The 20,045-nt window shown below is 40.9% G+C and overlaps 11 non-coding genes and 5 pseudogenes across 11 annotated transcripts; all 16 read left to right on the top strand.

Moving 5' to 3' along the window:
• Positions 1 to 3,322: 3,322 nt before the first annotated feature.
• On the top strand, positions 3,323 to 3,487 carry LOC120043384. Its single transcript, XR_005476428.1, has one exon. It is a non-coding gene; the product is annotated as a U1 spliceosomal RNA (small nuclear RNA).
• A 667-nt stretch (positions 3,488 to 4,154) lies between these two features.
• On the top strand, positions 4,155 to 4,273 carry LOC120043373. The gene has a single exon (XR_005476418.1). It is a non-coding gene; the product is annotated as a 5S ribosomal RNA (ribosomal RNA).
• Positions 4,274 to 4,995: 722 nt separating this feature from the next.
• LOC120043383 lies at positions 4,996 to 5,160 on the top strand. The gene has a single exon (XR_005476427.1). It is a non-coding gene; the product is annotated as a U1 spliceosomal RNA (small nuclear RNA).
• A 675-nt stretch (positions 5,161 to 5,835) lies between these two features.
• On the top strand, positions 5,836 to 5,955 carry LOC120043375. The gene has a single exon (XR_005476420.1). It is a non-coding gene; the product is annotated as a 5S ribosomal RNA (ribosomal RNA).
• A 702-nt stretch (positions 5,956 to 6,657) lies between these two features.
• Positions 6,658 to 6,807, top strand: LOC120043394 (annotated as a pseudogene).
• Positions 6,808 to 7,491: 684 nt separating this feature from the next.
• LOC120043372 lies at positions 7,492 to 7,610 on the top strand. The gene has a single exon (XR_005476417.1). It is a non-coding gene; the product is annotated as a 5S ribosomal RNA (ribosomal RNA).
• A 721-nt stretch (positions 7,611 to 8,331) lies between these two features.
• LOC120043382 lies at positions 8,332 to 8,496 on the top strand. The gene has a single exon (XR_005476426.1). It is a non-coding gene; the product is annotated as a U1 spliceosomal RNA (small nuclear RNA).
• Positions 8,497 to 9,162: 666 nt separating this feature from the next.
• LOC120043376 lies at positions 9,163 to 9,282 on the top strand. Its single transcript, XR_005476421.1, has one exon. It is a non-coding gene; the product is annotated as a 5S ribosomal RNA (ribosomal RNA).
• A 695-nt stretch (positions 9,283 to 9,977) lies between these two features.
• Positions 9,978 to 10,125, top strand: LOC120043406 (annotated as a pseudogene).
• Positions 10,126 to 10,799: 674 nt separating this feature from the next.
• Positions 10,800 to 10,918, top strand: LOC120043371. Its single transcript, XR_005476416.1, has one exon. It is a non-coding gene; the product is annotated as a 5S ribosomal RNA (ribosomal RNA).
• A 700-nt stretch (positions 10,919 to 11,618) lies between these two features.
• LOC120043405 lies at positions 11,619 to 11,768 on the top strand (annotated as a pseudogene).
• Positions 11,769 to 12,441: 673 nt separating this feature from the next.
• On the top strand, positions 12,442 to 12,560 carry LOC120043378. The gene has a single exon (XR_005476422.1). It is a non-coding gene; the product is annotated as a 5S ribosomal RNA (ribosomal RNA).
• A 701-nt stretch (positions 12,561 to 13,261) lies between these two features.
• On the top strand, positions 13,262 to 13,411 carry LOC120043407 (annotated as a pseudogene).
• A 673-nt stretch (positions 13,412 to 14,084) lies between these two features.
• Positions 14,085 to 14,203, top strand: LOC120043370. The gene has a single exon (XR_005476415.1). It is a non-coding gene; the product is annotated as a 5S ribosomal RNA (ribosomal RNA).
• Positions 14,204 to 14,897: 694 nt separating this feature from the next.
• On the top strand, positions 14,898 to 15,047 carry LOC120043402 (annotated as a pseudogene).
• Positions 15,048 to 15,722: 675 nt separating this feature from the next.
• On the top strand, positions 15,723 to 15,841 carry LOC120043379. Its single transcript, XR_005476423.1, has one exon. It is a non-coding gene; the product is annotated as a 5S ribosomal RNA (ribosomal RNA).
• Positions 15,842 to 20,045: the final 4,204 nt, after the last annotated feature.

The following is a 20,045-nucleotide window of genomic DNA, read 5'->3' as shown; positions in this document are numbered from 1 at the left end:
AATATTTGATAATGTGGTTGAAGAAAATGATGAAATAAGTAGAACTACTGTGGAGAACATGTATAAGAGAATATTAGGATGTCTTCCTGGGGAGTGGGGTGTTTTAATAAATAAAGAGGTGGCAACAAGAGCTAGGGGTTTTACCGGTTTTATATTATGAAGGTAATGGGAAGAAGCATGATTTGTCAGGTTTGAAAGTTAAAAAAGTTTATGAAAAATGTATTTTAAGAGAGATAAAAAACTCCTGCTTCGGAAAAAGTGTGGTCTAGGGTGTTTGCAAATATAGATGTAAAATCAATATGGAAGAATGTAAATGTAAAATATAATTCTATAGAATGTGAAGACAATGATTTTAAAATGAAACATAATAGAATTTTTACGAACGTGGTTTTACATCAAATAAATAGAGATATTAAAAGAGAATGTGATATTTGTGGTACGGGGGTGGAAAATTTTATGCACTTTTTTGTTGAATGTAGTAGATTAGATGAGTTTCATAAGTTTTTAAAGGGGATTTTAGTACAACAGTGGGGAGAAGAGATTGTTGCTGGGGTTTGAGTGGAGGAGGTTGTTTCTTTTTGGTTTAACTGGGAAAAGCAAAGTTATTAATTTTAATTTGATGAATTTTGTTCTTAGTCATGCCAGATACGCTGTAAGACTAAGAAGGAATTTGGGACATTATGAAGGGAAAATTGTGAGTGTGGAGGTTTTATTTAGAAGTATTTTAGAGAAAGATATAGAAGTAATATATAAATATGGTGGATGTAATTTTGAAAAATTGTTTGTGTGGGGGAGCAATTTTATTGAAATTGAGTCGAATGGAAAACTTGTTTTTAATTATTAATTGGTTTTGGTGGATGATTGTGTTTCTAATAGGTTTTATTTTCTTTTCTTTTTTTGATTTTGTAAAAGGATGAATTGTTCAACCTTTTGATTGTTGATTGAATGTTGTAAATGTTATGTGTTTCTTCATAATAAAATAAAAAAATAAAAATACTCCCGATCTCGTCTGATCTCGGAAGCTAAGCAGGGTCGGGCCTCGTTAGTACTTGGGTGGGAGATCGCCTGGGAATACCAGGTGCTGTAAGCCTTTTGTCCACTAGGGGGTGTGGCATTATTTCATCAGCAACACTGCCTTGTAGTAAGCATTTGATGCTGAATTGACTAAATGCAGCTTCTATGGGCTAGTCTCCCCTGCCCTTTTAATACGATCAAAGTTCCTTGTGTTGTCAGGGAGCAACTGCCTTTTATTTATAAGACAAATAAGAATATTGTTACTGAATGCAGCTTGTGTGTGCTCTGTGCTCCCTCGCCCTGTTCAAATGATCAAAGGAAATAATGCTGGTGAGGAGTGGAACTGGACTGGTGTCTGATGGCCCTGTGTTTTCCATGTTGGAATTACAACCCTTCTTTTATGGAGTAAATCAAAAGCACAAGAGAATCTGAGATGTTATCGATAATAAATCAATTGGTTTCATGCATTTGTCTGTGTGTGTGTGTGTGTGTGTGTGTGTGTGTGTGTGTGTGTGTGTGTGTGTGTGTGTGTGTGTGTGTGTGTGTGTGTGTGTGTGTGTGTGTGTGTGTGTGTGTGTGTGTGTCTGAATGTGATTTTATTTCGTCATATCGCATACATTTGTGATATCAGACAGGTTAACCTTTTACGGGGGCAGCCCGACACCGGTACACTTATGACAACATCCAGCTCAAAGTGCAGGGCGCGAAATTCAAAATCTATTTTTTTTAAATATTTAACTTTCACACATTAACAAGTCCAAGACACCAGATGAAAGGTGCACATCTTGTGAATCAAGCCAACATGTCCGATTTTTAAAATGTTTTACAGGGAAGACAAAATATGTAAATCTATTAGCTAACCACGTTAGCAAAAGACACAACTTTTCTAACTCCATCAGTTTCTTACTCCATCAGGTGCTATCACAAATTCGACCAAATAAATATATAAATAGCCACTAACCAAGAAACAAATTCATCAGATGACAGTCTGATAACATATTTATTGTATAGCATATGTTTTGTTCGAAAAATTTGCATATTTCATGTATAAACCATAGTTTACATTTCAGCTACAATCCGAAATTGCACCGAAAGCAGCCATAATATTTACAGACACCAACGTCAAATACCTAATTACTCATCATAAAACATTTCTGAAAAATACATAGTCTGCAGCAATTGAAAGACAGGCATCTTGTGATTCCAAACAATATTTCCGATTTATTAAATGTTTTACAGCGAAAACAAAATGTATCGCTATATTAGCGTAGCTACAATAGACAGACACAATTGGGCGCCCACGGCCAGTTCACATGCACGACAGATATATGAAATAACATCATAAAATGGGTCTTACTTTTGCTGATCTTTCATCAGAATGTTGAAGAAGGTGTCCTCTGTCCAGATGAGTCGTTGTTTCGATTCAGAATGGCAAATTTCCCTCTTCAATTAGCATTGGCACTAGCCGATGGCATAAATTTCTCCAACGTAAACACAGTCAGAGGACGGAACACGGCAAAACTCCCGAATAAAGTTTCAATAATCTGATTAAACTATATTGAAAAAACATACATTACGATGATATGGTCACATGTATCAAAAAAAATTCGAGCCGGAGATGTTAGCCGTTCGTTACGAAGGCAAAACAGAAGTCAATCCCACTTCCTTCAGAGTACCGGAAGTGGACGGTCACGTCAACGAAATAGGTTTTTTTCCACCACAGAACAAGATGAGCACAAAAATTTCTTCTCTGACATCCTCTTTACACCAATAGGAAGGCGTATAGAGTGTCAGCAGACTCCTAAGTGTCAAGACCATGTATAGGCATCAAGTTGAAAAGAGCATCGATTTCTGACATTTCACTTCCTGGTCAGGAAAAGTGCTGCAGAAGGACTTCTGTTTCACTCAGAGAAATAATTCCAACTGTTTTAGAAACTAGAAAGTGTTTTCTATCCAAAAAGAATAATAATATTCATATTGTACGAGCAAGATTTGAGTAGGAGGCCGTTTGAAATGGGCACGATTTCACTGGCTACTCAACACTTTGCCTTGCAGCCATAAGAAGTTAAGATATTAAAAAGTCATTGGTGATTTTTCTACAGTGTTGCATGATGGGAATCTAGTGGTTCACTGATATAATCTAGTAAACAAAATGAACTACTTTTTCACCACTCTGTCTGCAAGTGCATTCCTAAACGGCATTTAACGCAGGTCGATGTGATGTGATATTATCGGAACACAAAGTGGTTACCATTAGCCGAAAATGTTGGCACTGGAGACACTTGCCCTCCACCGATGACTATAACTCATACTTACCTGGCAAGGGAGATACCGTGATCAAGAAAGGCGGTTCACCCAGGGCGAGGCTTAGCCATTGCACGCCAGCTATGCTGACCCCTGTGAATTTCCCAAATGTGGAAATCTCGATTGCATAATTTATGGTAGTGGGGGACTGCGTCCGCGCTCTCCCCTGATGTCTTGTTTAATGACAAACCGTTGCTTGGCGGCAAGCTTGAGGATGACTTGAGCCAATTGCCCGTGCTTATGGAGATCTTTGAAGTCAGTTGTGAAAGACACTTTGTGGACCAATTGAAAGGTAGAAACATTTGTTTGTAGCCAAACATTGTTGACATTTTGTGGAAACATCATGTTGCGAAATGCAGCATGGTATTTATGCCACGCTGGTACTTCAATCAAGAGATAGTTGAGAAGCCGCTCTAACCCCCATGGTCATGATGTGTCATACGCCCATGCGCTTACAATATGAAATTGTCCATACATGCGCTCCTCCTTGACACAGAACAATGCAATAGGTTTTCAACATTCAGAGATTTTGTGTATTTATTCTGGCTAGTAGGATAGCTGCATGGGAAACTGTTGCTAATGATGTATTTGTCAGAAGTCATTGTATTTGTCCGTTTTTTCCCACAAGGCTGAAATATGTGCCCTCGCTTTGAAATGTTAGCAAGGTTGGTTTGTATTTCATCCAACTATCTGTGCTAAAAAGTGATGGCTACAGTATATGTAATTTCTTCCACTTACTGAGTGACCCAAAGTTCAGGCTGCTTATCTAATTGGTGAAAATGTCTGTTTATCAGACTCACTTTGACTTTATATGGTGTACCAAGAGTTAGTCATTTGCTTACGGCCATACCAGCCTGGATACGCCCGATCTCGTCTGATCTCGGAAGCTAAGCAGGGTTGGGCCTGGTTAGTACTTGGATGGGAGACTGCCTGGGAATACCAGGTGCTGTAAGCATTTTGTCCACTAGGGTGTGCTCTGGCATTATTTCATCAGCAACACTGCCTTGTAGTAAGCATTTGATGCTGAATTGACTAAATGCCGCTTCTATGGGCTAGTCTCCCCTGCCCTTTTAATACAATCAAAGTTCCTTGTGTTGTCAGGGAGCAACTGCCTTTTATGCATAAGACAAATAAGAATATTGTTACTGAATGCAGCTTGTGTGTGCTTTGTGCTCCCTCGCCCTGTTCAAATGATCAAAGGAAATAATGCTGGTGAGGAGTGGAACTGGACTGGTGTCTGATGGCCCTGTGTTTTCCATGGTGGAATTACAACCCTTCTTTTACGGCGTAAATCAAAAGTACAAGAGAATGTGAGATGTTATCGATAATAAATCAATTGCTTTCATGCATTTGTCTGTGTGTGTGTGTGTGTGTGTGTGTGTCTGAATGTGATTTTATTTCGTCATATCGCATACATTTGTGATATCAGACAGGTTAAGATATTAAAAAGTCATTGGTGATTTTTCTACAGTGTTGCATGATGGGAATCTAGTGGTTCACTGATATAATCTAGTAAACAAAATGAACTACTTTTTCACCACTCTGTCTGCAAGTGCATTCCTAAACGGCATTTAACGCAGGTCGATGTGATGTGATATTATCGGAACACAAAGTGGTTACCATTAGCCGAAAATGTTGGCACTGGAGACACTTGCCCTCCACCGATGACTATAACTCATACTTACCTGGCAAGGGAGATACCGTGATCAAGAAAGGCGGTTCACCCAGGGCGAGGCTTAGCCATTGCACGCCAGCTATGCTGACCCCTGTGAATTTCCCAAATGTGGAAATCTCGATTGCATAATTTATGGTAGTGGGGGACTGCGTCCGCGCTCTCCCCTGATGTCTTGTTTAATGACAAACCGTTGCTTGGCGGCAAGCTTGAGGATGACTTGAGCCAATTGCCCGTGCTTATGGAGATCTTTGAAGTCAGTTGTGAAAGACACTTTGTGGACCAATTGAAAGGTAGAAACATTTGTTTGTAGCCAAACATTGTTGACATTTTGTGGAAACATCATGTTGCGAAATGCAGCATGGTATTTATGCCACGCTGGTACTTCAATCAAGAGATAGTTGAGAAGCCGCTCTAACCCCCATGGTCATGATGTGTCATACGCCCATGCGCTTACAATATGAAATTGTCCATACATGCGCTCCTCCTTGACACAGAACAATGCAATAGGTTTTCAACATCCAGAGCTTTTGTGTATTTATTGTGGCTAGTAGGATAGCTGCATGGGAAACTGTTGCTGAATGATGTATTTGTCAGAAGTCATTGTATTTGTCCGTTTTTTCCCACAAGGCTGAAATATGTGCCCTCGCTTAGAAATGTTAGCAAGGTTGGTTTGTATTTCATCCAACTATCTGTGCTAAAAAGTGATGGCTACAGTATATGTAATTTCTTCCACTTATTGAGTGAGCCAAAGTTCAAGGCTGCTTATCTAATTGGTGAGAATGCAATGTCTGTTTATCAGACTCACTTTGACTTTATATGGTGTACCAAGAGTATGTCACTTCGCTTACGGCCATACCAGCCTGAATACGCCCGATCTCGTCTGATCTCGGAAGCTAAGCAGGGTCGGGCCTGGTTAGTACTTGGATGGGAGACCTGCCTGGGAATACCAGGTGCTGTAAGCCTTTTGTCCACTAGGGTGTGCTGGCATTATTTCATCAGCAACACTGCCTTGTAGTAAGCATTTGATGCTGAATTGACTAAATGCAGCTTCTATGGGCTAGTCTCCCCTGCCCTTTTAATACGATCAAAGTTCCTTGTGTTGTCAGGGAGCAACTGCCTTTTATGTATAAGACAAATAAGAATATTGTTACTGAATGCAGCTTGTGTGTGCTCTGTGCTCCCTCGCCCTGTTCAAATGATCAAAGGAAATAATGCTGGTGAGGAGTGGAACTGGACTGGTGTCTGATGGCCCTGTGTTTTCCATGTTGGAATTACAACCCTTCTTTTATGGAGTAAATCAAAAGCACAAGAGAATCTGAGATGTTATCGATAATAAATCAATTGCTTTCATGCATTTGTCTGTGTGTGTGTGTGTGTGTGTGTGTGTCTGAATGTGATTGTATTTCGTCATATCGCAAACATTTGTGATATCAGATAGGTTAAGATATTAAAAAGTAATTGGTGATTTTTTCTACAGTGTTGCATGATGGGAATCTAGTGGTTCACTGATATAATCTAGTAAACAAAATAAACTACTTTTTCACTACTCTGTGTGCAAGTGCATTCCTAAACGGCATTTAACGCAGGTCGATGTGATATGATATTATCAGAACACAAAGTGGTTACCGTTAGCGGAAAATGTTGGCACTGGAGAGACTTTTCCTCCACTAAGCAGAAGAGATACCGTGATCAAGAAGGTGGTTCACCCGGTGTGGGGCTCAGCCATTGCACTCTGGCTGTGCTGACCCCTTGAGAATTTTCCAAATGTGGGAATCTCGATTGCAAAATTTATGGTAGTGCTCGTTTGCGCTTTACCCTGATGTCTTTGTTAATGATAAACCGTTGCTTGGCGGCAGGCTTAAGGATGACTTGAGTCAACTGACTGTGCTTATGGAGATCTTTGAAGTCAGTTGTGAAGGAGACTTTGTGGACCAATCGAAAGGTGGAAACATTTGTTTGTAGCAAAATATTGTTGGCATTTTGTCAAAACATTATGTTGCGAAATGCAGCATTGTATTTATGCCACGCTGGTACTTCAATCAAGAGATAGTTGAGAAGCCGCTCTAACCCCCATGGTCATGATGTGTCATACGCCCATGCGCTTACAATATGAAATTGTCCATACATGCGCTTCCTCCTTAGACACAGAACAATGCAATAGGTTTTCAACATTCCAGAGCTTTTGTGTATTTATTGTGGCTAGTAGGATAGCTGCATGGGAAACTGTTGCTAATGATGTATTTGTCAGAAGTCATTGTATTTGTCCGTTTTTTCCCACAAGGCTGAAATATGTGCCCTCGCTTTAGAAATGTTTAGCAAGGTTTGTTTGTATTTCATCCAACTATCTGTGCTAAAAAGTGATGGCTACAGTATATGTAATTTCTTCCACTTATTGAGTGAGCCAAAGTTCAAGCTGCTTATCTAATTGGTGAGAATGCAATGTCTGTTTATCAGACTCACTTTGACTTTATATGGTGTACCAAGAGTATGTCACTTTCGCTTACGGCCATACCAGCCTGAATACGCCCGATCTCGTCTGATCTCGGAAGCTAAGCAGGGTCGGGCCTGGTTAGTACTTGGATGGGAGACCGCCTGGGAATACCAGGTGCTGTAAGCCTTTTGTCCACTAGGGTGTGCTGGCATTATTTCATCAGCAACACTGCCTTGTAGTAAGCATTTGATGCTGAATTGACTAAATGCAGCTTCTATGGGCTAGTCTCCCCTGCCCTTTTAATACGAATCAAAGTTCCTTGTGTTGTCAGGGAGCAACTGCCTTTTATGTATAAGACAAATAAGAATATTGTTACTGAATGCAGCTTGTGTGTGCTCTGTGCTCCCTCGCCCTGTTCAAATGATCAAAGGAAATAATGCTGGTGAGGAGTGGAACTGGACTGGTGTCTGATGGCCCTGTGTTTTCCATGTTGGAATTACAACCCTTCTTTTATGGAGTAAATCAAAAGCACAAGAGAATCTGAGATGTTATCGATAATAAATCAATTGGTTTCATGCATTTGTCTGTGTGTGTGTGTGTGTGTGTGTGTGTCTGAATGTGATTTTATTTCGTCATATCGCATACATTTGTGATATCAGACAGGTTAAGATATTAAAAAGTCATTGGTGATTTTTCTACAGTGTTGCATGATGGGAATCTAGTGGTTCACTGATATAATCTAGTAAACAAAATGAACTACTTTTTCACCACTCTGTCTGCAAGTGCATTCCTAAACGGCATTTAACGCAGGTCGATGTGATGTGATATTATCGGAACACAAAGTGGTTACCATTAGCCGAAAATGTTGGCACTGGAGACACTTGCCCTCCACCGATGACTATAACTCATACTTACCTGGCAAGGGAGATACCGTGATCAAGAAAGGCGGTTCACCCAGGGCGAGGCTTAGCCATTGCACGCCAGCTATGCTGACCCCTGTGAATTTCCCAAATGTGGAAATCTCGATTGCATAATTTATGGTAGTGGGGGACTGCGTCCGCGCTCTCCCCTGATGTCTTGTTTAATGACAAACCGTTGCTTGGCGGCAAGCTTGAGGATGACTTGAGTCAACTGACTGTGCTTATGGAGATCTTTGAAGTCAGTTGTGAAGGAGACTTTGTGGACCAATCGAAAGGTGGAAACATTTGTTTGTAGCAAAATATTGTTGGCATTTTGTCGAAACATTATGTTGCGAAATGCAGCATTGTATTTATGCCACGCTGGTACTTCAATCAGGAGATAGTTGAGAAGCCACTCTAACCCCCCCCCCGGTCATGATGTGTCATGCGCTTCCAATATGAAATTGTCCATACATGCGTTCCTCCTTAGCACAGAACAATGCAATAGGTTTTCAACATCCAGAGCTTTTGTGTATTTATTGTGGCTAGTAGGATAGCTGCATGGGAAACTGTTGCTGATGATGTATTTGTCAGAAGTCATTGTATTTGTCCGTTTTTTCCCACAAGGCTGAAATATGTGCCCTCGCTTAGAAATGTTAGCAAGGTTTGTTTGTATTTCATCCAACTATCTGTGCTAAAAAGTGATGGCTACAGTATATGTAATTTCTTCCACTTTTTGAGTGAGCCAAAGTTCAAGCTGCTTATCTAATTGGTGAGAATGCAATGTCTGTTTATCAGACTCACTTTGACTTTATATGGTGTGCCAAGAGTTGTACCTCGCTTACGGCCATACCTGCCTGAATATGCCCGATCTCGTCTGATCTCGGAAGCTAAGCAGGGTCGGGCCTGGTTAGTACTTGGATGGGAGACCTGTCTGGGAATACCAGGTGCTGTAAGCCTTTTGTCCACTAGGGGGTGTGGCATTATTTCATCAGCAACACTGCCTTGTAGTAAGCATTTGATGCTGAATTGACTAAATGCAGCTTCTATGGGCTAGTCTCCCCTGCCCTTTTAATACGATCAAAGTTCCTTGTGTTGTCAGGGAGCAACTGCCTTTTATTTATAAGACAAATAAGAATATTGTTACTGAATGCAGCTTGTGTGTGCTCTGTGCTCCCTCGCCCTGTTCAAATGATCAAAGGAAATAATGCTGGTGAGGAGTGGAACTGGACTGGTGTCTGATGGCCCTGTGTTTTCCATGTTGGAATTACAACCCTTCTTTTATGGAGTAAATCAAAAGCACAAGAGAATCTGAGATGTTATCGATAATAAATCAATTGGTTTCATGCATTTGTCTGTGTGTGTGTGTGTGTGTGTCTGAATGTGATTGTATTTCGTCATATCGCAAACATTTGTGATATCAGATAGGTTAAGATATTAAAAAGTAATTGGTGATTTTTTCGACAGTGTTGCATGATGGGAATCTAGTGGTTCACTGATATAATCTAGTAAACAAAATAAACTACTTTTTCACTACTCTGTGTGCAAGTGCATTCCTAAACGGCATTTAACGCAGGTCGATGTGATATGATATTATCAGAACACAAAGTGGTTACCGTTAGCGGAAAATGTTGGCACTGGAGAGACTTGCCCTCCACTAAGCAGAAGAGATACCGTGATCAAGAAGCTGGTTCACCCGGTGTGGGGCTCAGCCATTCCACTCTGGCTGTGCTGACCCCTTGTGAATTTTCCAAATGTGGGAATCTCAATTGCAAAATTTATGGTAGTGCTCATTTGCGCTTTACCCTGATGTCTTTGTTAATGATAAACCGTTGCTTGGCGGCAGGCTTAAGGATGACTTGAGTCAACTGACTGTGCTTATGGAGATCTTTGAAGTCAGTTGTGAAGGAGACTTTGTGGACCAATCGAAAGGTGGAAACATTTGTTTGTAGCAAAATATTGTTGGCATTTTGTCAAAACATTATGTTGCGAAATGCAGCATTGTATTTATGCCACGCTGGTACTTCAATCAGGAGATAGTTGAGAAGCCACTCTAACCCCCCCCCCGGTCATGATGTGTCATGCGCTTCCAATATGAAATTGTCCATACATGCGTTCCTCCTTAGCACAGAACAATGCAATAGGTTTTCAACATCCAGAGCTTTTGTGTATTTATTGTGGCTAGTAGGATAGCTGCATGGGAAACTGTTGCTGATGATGTATTTGTCAGAAGTCATTGTATTTGTCCGTTTTTTCCCACAAGGCTGAAATATGTGCCCTCGCTTAGAAATGTTTGCAAGGTTTGTTTGTATTTCATCCAACTATCTGTGCTAAAAAGTGATGGCTACAGTATATGTAATTTCTTCCACTTTTTGAGTGAGCCAAAGTTCAAGCTGCTTATCTAATTGGTGAGAATGCAATGTCTGTTTATCAGACTCACTTTGACTTTATATGGTGTGCCAAGAGATGTCCCTTCGCTTACGGCCATACCAGCCTGAATACGCCCGATCTCGTCTGATCTCGGAAGCTAAGCAGGGTCGGGCCTGGTTAGTACTTGGATGGGAGACCGCCTGGGAATACCAGGTGCTGTAAGCCTTTTGTCCACTAGGGGGTGTGGCATTATTTCATCAGCAACACTGCCTTGTAGTAAGCATTTGATGCTGAATTGACTAAATGCAGCTTCTATGGGCTAGTCTCCCCTGCCCTTTTAATACGATCAAAGTTCCTTGTGTTGTCAGGGAGCAACTGCCTTTTATTTATAAGACAAATAAGAATATTGTTACTGAATGCAGCTTGTGTGTGCTCTGTGCTCCCTCGCCCTGTTCAAATGATCAAAGGAAATAATGCTGGTGAGGAGTGGAACTGGACTGGTGTCTGATGGCCCTGTGTTTTCCATGTTGGAATTACAACCCTTCTTTTATGGAGTAAATCAAAAGCACAAGAGAATCTGAGATGTTATCGATAATAAATCAATTGGTTTCATGCATTTGTCTGTGTGTGTGTGTGTGTGTGTGTGTCTGAATGTGATTGTATTTCGTCATATCGCAAACATTTGTGATATCAGATAGGTTAAGATATTAAAAAGTAATTGGTGATTTTTTTCGACAGTGTTGCATGATGGGAATCTAGTGGTTCACTGATATAATCTAGTAAACAAAATAAACTACTTTTTCACTACTCTGTGTGCAAGTGCATTCCTAAACGGCATTTAACGCAGGTCGATGTGATATGATATTATCAGAACACAAAGTGGTTACCGTTAGCGGAAAATGTTGGCACTGGAGAGACTTTTCCTCCACTAAGCAGAAGAGATACCGTGATCAAGAAGGTGGTTCACCCGGTGTGGGGCTCAGCCATTGCACTCTTGTTGTGCTGACCCCTTGAGAATTTTCCAAATGTGGGAATCTCGATTGCAAAATTTATGGTAGTGCTCGTTTGCGCTTTACCCTGATGTCTTTGTTAATGATAAACCGTTGCTTGGCGGCAGGCTTAAGGATGACTTGAGTCAACTGACTGTGCTTATGGAGATCTTTGAAGTCAGTTGTGAAGGAGACTTTGTGGACCAATCGAAAGGTGGAAACATTTGTTTGTAGCAAAATATTGTTGGCATTTTGTCAAAACATTATGTTGCGAAATGCAGCATTGTATTTATGCCACGCTGGTACTTCAATCAGGAGATAGTTGAGAAGCCACTCTAACCCCCCCCCCCGGTCATGATGTGTCATGCGCTTCCAATATGAAATTGTCCATACATGCGTTCCTCCTTAGCACAGAACAATGCAATAGGTTTTCAACATCCAGAGCTTTTGTGTATTTATTGTGGCTAGTAGGATAGCTGCATGGGAAACTGTTGCTGATGATGTATTTGTCAGAAGTCATTGTATTTGTCCGTTTTTTCCCACAAGGCTGAAATATGTGCCCTCGCTTAGAAATGTTTGCAAGGTTTGTTTGTATTTCATCCAACTATCTGTGCTAAAAAGTGATGGCTACAGTATATGTAATTTCTTCCACTTTTTGAGTGAGCCAAAGTTCAAGCTGCTTATCTAATTGGTGAGAATGCAATGTCTGTTTATCAGACTCACTTTGACTTTATATGGTGTGCCAAGAGATGTCCCTATGCGTACGGCCATACCAGCCTGAATACGCCCGATCTCGTCTGATCTCGGAAGCTAAGCAGGGTCGGGCCTGGTTAGTACTTGAATGTGAGACCGCCTGGGAATACCAGGTGCTGTAAGCCTTTTGTCCACTAGGGGGTGTGGCATTATTTCATCAGCAACACTGCCTTGTAGTAAGCATTTGATGCTGAATTGACTAAATGCAGCTTCTATGGGCTAGTCTCCCCTGCCCTTTTAATACGATCAAAGTTCCTTGTGTTGTCAGGGAGCAACTGCCTTTTATTTATAAGACAAATAAGAATATTGTTACTGAATGCAGCTTGTGTGTGCTCTGTGCTCCCTCGCCCTGTTCAAATGATCAAAGGAAATAATGCTGGTGAGGAGTGGAACTGGACTGGTGTCTGATGGCCCTGTGTTTTCCATGTTGGAATTACAACCCTTCTTTTATGGAGTAAATCAAAAGCACAAGAGAATCTGAGATGTTATCGATAATAAATCAATTGGTTTCATGCATTTGTCTGTGTGTGTGTGTGTGTGTGTGTGTGTCTGAATGTGATTGTATTTCGTCATATCGCAAACATTTGTGATATCAGATAGGTTAAGATATTAAAAAGTAATTGGTGATTTTTTCGACAGTGTTGCATGATGGGAATCTAGTGGTTCACTGATATAATCTAGTAAACAAAATAAACTACTTTTTCACTACTCTGTGTGCAAGTGCATTCCTAAACGGCATTTAACGCAGGTCGATGTGATATGATATTATCAGAACACAAAGTGGTTACCGTTAGCGGAAAATGTTGGCACTGGAGAGACTTGCCCTCCACTAAGCAGAAGAGATACCGTGATCAAGAAGCTGGTTCACCCGGTGTGGGGCTCAGCCATTCCACTCTGGCTGTGCTGACCCCTTGCGAATTTTCCAAATGTGGGAATCTCAATTGCAAAATTTATGGTAGTGCTCGTTTGCGCTTTACCCTGATGTCTTTGTTAATGATAAACCGTTGCTTGGCGGCAGGCTTAAGGATGACTTGAGTCAACTGACTGTGCTTATGGAGATCTTTGAAGTCAGTTGTGAAGGAGACTTTGTGGACCAATCGAAAGGTGGAAACATTTGTTTGTAGCAAAATATTGTTGGCATTTTGTCAAAACATTATGTTGCGAAATGCAGCATTGTATTTATGCCACGCTGGTACTTCAATCAGGAGATAGTTGAGAAGCCACTCTAACCCCCCCCCCCGGTCATGATGTGTCATGCGCTTCCAATATGAAATTGTCCATACATGCGTTCCTCCTTAGCACAGAACAATGCAATAGGTTTTCAACATCCAGAGCTTTTGTGTATTTATTGTGGCTAGTAGGATAGCTGCATGGGAAACTGTTGCTGATGATGTATTTGTCAGAAGTCATTGTATTTGTCCGTTTTTTCCCACAAGGCTGAAATATGTGCCCTCGCTTAGAAATGTTTGCAAGGTTTGTTTGTATTTCATCCAACTATCTGTGCTAAAAAGTGATGGCTACAGTATATGTAATTTCTTCCACTTTTTGAGTGAGCCAAAGTTCAAGCTGCTTATCTAATTGGTGAGAATGCAATGTCTGTTTATCAGACTCACTTTGACTTTATATGGTGTGCCAAGAGATGTACGTTCGCTTACGGCCATACCAGCCTGAATACGCCCGATCTCGTCTGATCTCGGAAGCTAAGCAGGGTCGGGCCTGGTTAGTACTTGGATGGGAGACCGCCTGGGAATACCAGGTGCTGTAAGCCTTTTGTCCACTAGGGGGTGTGGCATTATTTCATCAGCAACACTGCCTTGTAGTAAGCATTTGATGCTGAATTGACTAAATGCAGCTTCTATGGGCTAGTCTCCCCTGCCCTTTTAATACGATCAAAGTTCCTTGTGTTGTCAGGGAGCAACTGCCTTTTATTTATAAGACAAATAAGAATATTGTTACTAATGCAGCTTGTGTGTGCTCTGTGCTCCCTCGCCCTGTTCAAATGATCAAAGGAAATAATGCTGGTGAGGAGTGGAACTGGACTGGTGTCTGATGGCCCTGTGTTTTCCATGTTGGAATTACAACCCTTCTTTTATGGAGTAAATCAAAAGCACAAGAGAATCTGAGATGTTATCGATAATAAATCAATTGGTTTCATGCATTTGTCTGTGTGTGTGTGTGTGTGTGTCTGAATGTGATTGTATTTCGTCATATCGCAAACATTTGTGATATCAGATAGGTTAAGATATTAAAAAGTAATTGGTGATTTTTTCGACAGTGTTGCATGATGGGAATCTAGTGGTTCACTGATATAATCTGGTAAACAAAATAAACTACTTTTTCACTACTCTGTGTGCAAGTGCATTCCTAAACGGCATTTAACGCAGGTCGATGTGATATGATATTATCAGAACACAAAGTGGTTACCGTTAGCGGAAAATGTTGGCACTGGAGAGACTTTTCCTCCACTAAGCAGAAGAGATACTGTGATCAAGAAGGTGGTTCACCCGGTGTGGGGCTCAGCCATTGCACTCTGGCTGTGCTGACCCCTTGAGAATTTTCCAAATGTGGGAATCTCGATTGCAAAATTTATGGTAGTGCTCGTTTGCGCTTTACCCTGATGTCTTTGTTAATGATAAACTGTTGCTTGGCGGCAGGCTTAAGGATGACTTGAGTCAACTGACTGTGCTTATGGAGGTCTTTGAAGTCAGTTGTGAAGGAGACTTTGTGGACCAATCGAAAGGTGGAAACATTTGTTTGTAGCAAAATATTGTTGGCATTTTGTCAAAACATTATGTTGCGAAATGCAGCATTGTATTTATGCCACGCTGGTACTTCAATCAGGAGATAGTTGAGAAGCCACTCTAACCCCCCCCCCCCCGGTCATGATGTGTCATGCGCTTCCAATATGAAATTGTCCATACATGCGTTCCTCCTTAGCACAGAACAATGCAATAGGTTTTCAACATCCAGAGCTTTTGTGTATTTATTGTGGCTAGTAGGATAGCTGCATGGGAAACTGTTGCTGATGATGTATTTGTCAGAAGTCATTGTATTTGTCCGTTTTTTCCCACAAGGCTGAAATATGTGCCCTCGCTTAGAAATGTTTGCAAGGTTTGTTTGTATTTCATCCAACTATCTGTGCTAAAAAGTGATGGCTACAGTATATGTAATTTCTTCCACTTTTTGAGTGAGCCAAAGTTCAAGCTGCTTATCTAATTGGTGAGAATGCAATGTCTGTTTATCAGACTCACTTTGACTTTATATGGTGTGCCAAGAGATGTCCCTATGCGTATGGCCATACCAGCCTGAATACGCCCGATCTCGTCTGATCTCGGAAGCTAAGCAGGGTCGGGCCTGGTTAGTACTTGAATGTGAGACCGCCTGGGAATACCAGGTGCTGTAAGCCTTTTGTCCACTAGGGGGTGTGGCATTATTTCATCAGCAACACTGCCTTGTAGTAAGCATTTGATGCTGAATTGACTAAATGCAGCTTCTATGGGCTAGTCTCCCCTGCCCTTTTAATACGATCAAAGTTCCTTGTGTTGTCAGGGAGCAACTGCCTTTTATTTATAAGACAAATAAGAATATTGTTACTGAATGCAGCTTGTGTGTGCTCTGTGCTCCCTCGCCCTGTTCAAATGATCAAAGGAAATAATGCTGGTGAGGAGTGGAACTGGACTGGTGTCTGATGGCCCTGTGTTTTCCATGTTGGAATTACAACCCTTCTTTTATGGAGTAAATCAAAAGCACAAGAGAATCTGAGATGTTATCGATAATAAATCAATTGGTTTCATGCATTTGTCTGTGTGTGTGTGTGTGTGTCTGAATGTGATTGTATTTCGTCATATCGCAAACATTTGTGATATCAGATAGGTTAAGATATTAAAAAGTAATTGGTGATTTTTTCGACAGTGTTGCATGATGGGAATCTAGTGGTTCACTGATATAATCTAGTAAACAAAATAAACTACTTTTTCACTACTCTGTGTGCAAGTGCATTCCTAAACGGCATTTAACGCAGGTCGATGTGATATGATATTATCAGAACACAAAGTGGTTACCGTTAGCGGAAAATGTTGGTTCACCCGGTGTGGGGCTCAGCCATTCCACTCTGGCTGTGCTGACCCCTTGCGAATTTTCCAAATGTGGGAATCTCAATTGCAAAATGTATGGTAGTGCTCGTTTGCGCTTTACCCTGATGTCTTTGTTAATGATAAACCGTTGCTTGGCGGCAGGCTTAAGGATGACTTGAGTCAACTGACTGTGCTTATGGAGATCTTTGAAGTCAGTTGTGAAGGAGACTTTGTGGACCAATCGAAAGGTGGAAACATTTGTTTGTAGCAAAATATTGTTGGCATTTTGTCAAAACATTATGTTGCGAAATGCAGCATTGTATTTATGCCACGCTGGTACTTCAATCAGGAGATAGTTGAGAAGCCACTCTAACCCCCCCCCCCCGGTCATGATGTGTCATGCGCTTCCAATATGAAATTGTCCATACATGCATTCCTCCTTAGCACAGAACAATGCAATAGGTTTTCAACATCCAGAGCTTTTGTGTATTTATTGTGGCTAGTAGGATAGCTGCATGGGAAACTGTTGCTGATGATGTATTTGTCAGAAGTCATTGTATTTGTCCGTTTTTTCCCACAAGGCTGAAATATGTGCCCTCGCTTAGAAATGTTTGCAAGGTTTGTTTGTATTTCATCCAACTATCTGTGCTAAAAAGTGATGGCTACAGTATATGTAATTTCTTCCACTTTTTGAGTGAGCCAAAGTTCAAGCTGCTTATCTAATTGGTGAGAATGCAATGTCTGTTTATCAGACTCACTTTGACTTTATATGGTGTGCCAAGAGATGTACCTTCGCTTACGGCCATACCAGCCTGAATGCGCATTTCCTGATTGGAGAAGTGACGACAGGTGCGAGTGTCTGAGCTGTGAGTGAGTGTTTGCTGGAGAGTGTTTGCTCGAGAGCTATTTTTGTTAATTAATTGGTTTTTGCAATATAATTTATTATTTTCTTCAGTTGAATAGTTTAAAGTTTGGTTAGTCTTCCCCCTTGCAGTTTTTCTGCTTGGGGGAGAGTTTTTTTTTTGGATTCATTTTTACTATGACGGACAACATGGAAAAGACAAACGGAATGGACAAAGACAACGAAAAGGCGCAACGGAAGAAAAAGGAAGATAAAGAAGGGATGAAATATGGAAAAGAATACACGGTGGCAATTGAGTTGGAAGGAGAAGACAAAGTGACGACAATGGAACTACTAAGAGCAATTAAGGAGGTGTGTGGAGAGGTGGTGGGATGCCGAATGAAAGGAGAAAAGAAGTACGAAATTACGATGAGAAATGAAAAAGGAAAAGAACGGTTAATGGATGGATTGCGAATAAAGGACACAAGGATTCTGGCGAGAGATATTAATGTGAAGGAATTGGTGGTGTCTTTTATGAATCTCCCAGTATACGTAGAAGATGGTGTGATACTGGGCAAGCTGAGTAGCTGGGGAGTGGCGGCCGTCTCGGAGATAAGGAGGAGAGTTTGGCCAGGAACGGAGGTGGTTGACGGGACACGTTTCTGCAAAGTCAAGTTCACAGAAAAAGTGACATCATTACCTTATTCTACAAGAATTGAGACGTTGGAGGGAGCAGAATATTTCAGAGTCATTCATGACAAACAGGTCAGAGTGTGTCGGTTGTGCATTCAACCCGGGCACATAGTAAAAGACTGCCCGGAATTTAAGTGTTTTAAGTGTGGCAATCAAGGACACTATGCGAGAGAATGTGATGGAGAGAAGGAAAGGAATTTTTGTGGTGGATGTAGAAAGAGATTGGCGGAGTGCAACTGTGGAGAGGTTAGGGCTGAAGAGGAGAGTCAAACAATATTCGAGGAAGCAGTGGTATTGTCGCAAGAAGGAGAAGAAGATGGAGGAGAGGACGTGGTGGAAGGTGGAGAGACGGAGGAAGGAAGAAGGAAGAAGGACCAGAAGATAAATGAAATTGGGAGCAGTATGGACTCGGAAATAAGAAGAGGGAGTTTTCAGGAGGAGGGGGGGAGTGGACTGGGGGGAAGCACGGGGGACTCACAGGTTTTGGGGGAAAGCACAGCACTAACAAGTACCTCGGGGGGTGAAGAAATGGAGAGGGTTTTGGGTTTGAGGAAAATAACGGAGGCGGAGATGAGCACGGGGAGCACAACGGCGACTGTACATGAGATGGAGACGAGCACGGGGAGCACAGCGATGACGGTGGCAGAAACGGAGATGAATACGGGGAGCACAACGGAGGTGGATGCCAAGAGTGGGTGTTGGCTGGATAGCATGGACTTGGAGGAGATATCGGACACAGAAGATGGGGAAAAGATTGAAAGAACGAGGGAAGGATACAGGAAGAGGAAAGCGGTGGGAAGAGGGGGAGAGAAAGGGTGGAAGAGGAAAGAAACTGGATAATAGGTAAAGGATAATGGAATTATATTTTATTATTTTATTATTTATTAGAATGGTTAATATAATGTCGATAAATGCAAATGGTTTGAGAACAATGGGAAAATTTAATAGAATAGTACAAATGAAGAATTCAGATATTTTATGTATTCAAGAAACACACTGGGATAATGTATGTGTTTTAGAAGTAAAAAAAATATGGAGGGATTTTATTTATGTAAACAATGGCAGAGGGAATTCAAGTGGGGTTGCAATTTTATTAAGGAAGGATGTAGTAGAAAATGTGAAGAAGATATATAATGATAATAATGGGAGGATTTTAATATTGGATTTTGAATATATGAATAGGGTTTTTAGGATTATAAATATTTATGCGCCGAATAATGAGATAGAGCGGAGGGATTTATTTTTAGAAATAGGGAAATGGTGCAGGGGTAACTGTATTTTAGTTGGGGATTTTAATATTAAAATGAATAGATTAGATATGGCAAGGGGAGCTATTTTTAGAAGTGACGTATCTAGGGGGGTTTTAAGGAAGATTATGTTGGAAAACAATTTGATTGATATATGGAGGGATGAGAATCCGAACAAGAGAGAATTTTCTAGAAGGCAGGTGGTTTTAGGGGAGTTGAAACAGACACGGATAGATCTGGTTTTAGTAAATGAAGGGTTAAGGAATTTTATGAAGGATATTAAGTATATTTTTACAACTTTTATTCATCATGCTGGGTTAACATTTTCGGTGGGGTTAGATAGGGAGGGGAAAGGGGGGGGAGTGTGGTGTATGAATGCAAGGTATCTAGGTGATGAGGAATATGGAATACAACTTAAATCTTTGATAGAACATGAAATGGAGGATAAGCAAAAAGGGAATGATAAGTGCCAGTGGTGGGAAAATGTTAAGAAAAAAATAAAAGATTTTAGTATTAGATATGCAAGGAAGAAGAGGAGTAGGATGACAAGAGAAGAAAATTATTTAAGAGCAACATTGAATGAAGAAATGAGGAAATGTGATATTGATCCTATTTATAATATTGAAAGGTTTTTAGATTTAAAGGCACAATTGAGCAAATGTGAAATAGATAAATGTAAGGGGGCATCTATTAGAAGTAGGGCAAAGTATGTTTTAGAAGGGGAAAAATGTACGTCTTTTTTTCTTGGTTTAGAGA

This window comes from Salvelinus namaycush, unplaced genomic scaffold (assembly GCF_016432855.1).
Source record: "Salvelinus namaycush isolate Seneca unplaced genomic scaffold, SaNama_1.0 Scaffold901, whole genome shotgun sequence".
Classification (NCBI taxonomy): domain Eukaryota; kingdom Metazoa; phylum Chordata; class Actinopteri; order Salmoniformes; family Salmonidae; genus Salvelinus; species Salvelinus namaycush.
This window is presented reverse-complemented; position numbering and strand designations above follow the sequence as displayed.